The sequence below is a fragment of the Mus caroli genome, chromosome 3, assembly GCF_900094665.2.
Source record: "Mus caroli chromosome 3, CAROLI_EIJ_v1.1, whole genome shotgun sequence".
Classification (NCBI taxonomy): Eukaryota; Metazoa; Chordata; class Mammalia; order Rodentia; family Muridae; genus Mus; species Mus caroli.
In genome coordinates this window covers 139,736,768-139,738,934 of record NC_034572.1, presented here as the reverse complement: position 1 = coordinate 139,738,934, position 2,167 = coordinate 139,736,768, and positions in this window count along the sequence as shown.

The window sequence follows — 2,167 nt, the reverse complement described above, 5'->3', positions numbered from 1 at the left end:
TTGCAGGAATCCCGGTGCCTTCGTGTGAGATACACTTGAGTGGGAGGTAACTCTGTAATGAAGAATGAACTAAGCTTTCTTCACTGCCAAGCTTAACAAACCAGCATTTGCATGACTATCAGCTACATTCATGTACAACAGAAGAAGGAAAGCTAAGAAAACCGGCAAATATTAGCAGTAAGGTACAGGTTTCTTAAAAGCCATAGAAAATAAAGTATATACATAAACAAGAACACAAAGTAGTCCTAGGAAGTCCAGGACATGAGCTACCGCCATTGTGAGGATAGCAGTAGGAGCTGAATTCAAATTCTGATCCCACTGCTAAATACTATCTCAGGCAGCCCCTAGAAGATGGGCAACATCACTCCACAGCAATAAGGCACTAGAAGTAACTTCCTATTTAATTAGAGAAACAACAACAAAAAAAAAATAGCATACCATCGCCCTAAGTCAAATAGACAGCATAACGCTTGTGACTTTATAAGATGGCTCTCCTTAGACACAGCTAAAATTTTCTGTATCAAAAAGGCTTGGGGAAGGGGAGACAGATGGGGGTGGGGTACAGGTGTATGAAGACAGCAGGCAAATGTGACATTTTAGTCTCTTGTTGACTAAATCTAAACCTTTGCTTTTGAACATTTTCAAAATGTTTTAAAGATGTTGGTTTCTCCTTCACACTTATTTCTCACGGTTGTCTCTGGATTCCTGCTCGTTGTTCTCTTTGGTGCCTCTTCCTTTTTGCCTCCGTCTTTTTGTAGACTGTGAAATTCCAAGTTTCTATAGCAAAGAAAGAAATGATATGAGTTCTAGGTCTCCCTGCCCTTGTGGATCACTGGCCAATAAGGTTCACTAGGGGGAAGGGAGAAGAGATGATTGGGGGAGGGGGGGCGCTCAGAAGCCCTATGAATACAGATTCGGAATAACCACATTGGGACCAGATAAAAGGGGGCAGATCAACTTTACATAGGGTGATTCAAGGCTTATAAAGTTTTGGGGGGACTCAGGGTAAGAACATCCAGGGTGGGCAAATGTCATTGGCTAAAGGCTTAGGGTACCAAAATGTCTCATTAGCATGGGGCAACATCTCAGGAGTCTCAGGTGCTAGCTGAACATGTTCTTATCAGGAAAAAGGCAATTGATCCTGAAATGTAATCAGGCAGAGACATGTGTCAGGGCCTAGATTTCCCCAAAGTCAGAGAAAAAGAAGTCCCACTAATGAAGGGAGTGTTCCATTACTCTCTGAACCCAGAGGCTATCTGAGCAATGGTAGACTTCAACCTTAATTAGCACAATGAGTAGAAAAAAATCTGAATGTATTCAGGTCCGAGAGCCCTGGTTCTGCCCACGTGTCTTGTTTTGTGTCTCTGTTGCTGGGATAAAACACTAATCCAAAGCAACTTGAGGGGCTGGAGAGATGGCTCAGAGGTTAAGAGCACTGACTGCTCTTCCAGGAGTCCTGAGTTCAATTCCCAGCAACCACATGATAGCTCACAACCATCTGTAATGGGATCCGGTGTCCTCTTCTGGTGTGTGGAAGAGAGTAATGGTGGGTATTCATATGCATAAAATAAATAAATAAATCTTAGAAATAACAAAAAGCCACTTGAGGAGGAAAGGATTTGCTTGATTATGCTTCCACATCATCGCCCCCGTGTGGAAAGTTGGGGTGGAAACTCAGGCAGGAACCCACAGGCAAGAACCGAAGCAGAGCCATAGAGAAATGCTGCCCACGGACTCGCTTTCCAAGGCTTGAGTAGGGCTAACTTTCTTAAATAACCAAAGGTCATCCACCCAGAGAGGTCTCACCCACCGTGGACTGAGCCCTCATCAATCAAAGGTCAATTATCAATCCAAAACTGTCCCCCATTGGTATGCCCACAGGCTAACCCAATGTAGGCTAATTACTCAGTTGAGGTCCTCTTGTCCCAGTTGACTCTAGTCTGTGTCACGTTGACAAAATATTAGTCAGCACACTACACTTCTTAACCTGGTGATGGTTGCTATAGTGTGTGTCTGGGTTGGTGACTCAGAAAAGAAATGTCAGCATAAAGTAAACTAAGCAACATTAAAACTCTCTTGTTTTTCTCCTGCACCCTGTATCTCCCACCTTCTGGGCTGGTGATAGTCTACAAAAGTATCTTTGTTTGTTTGTTTGTTTGTTTGTTTG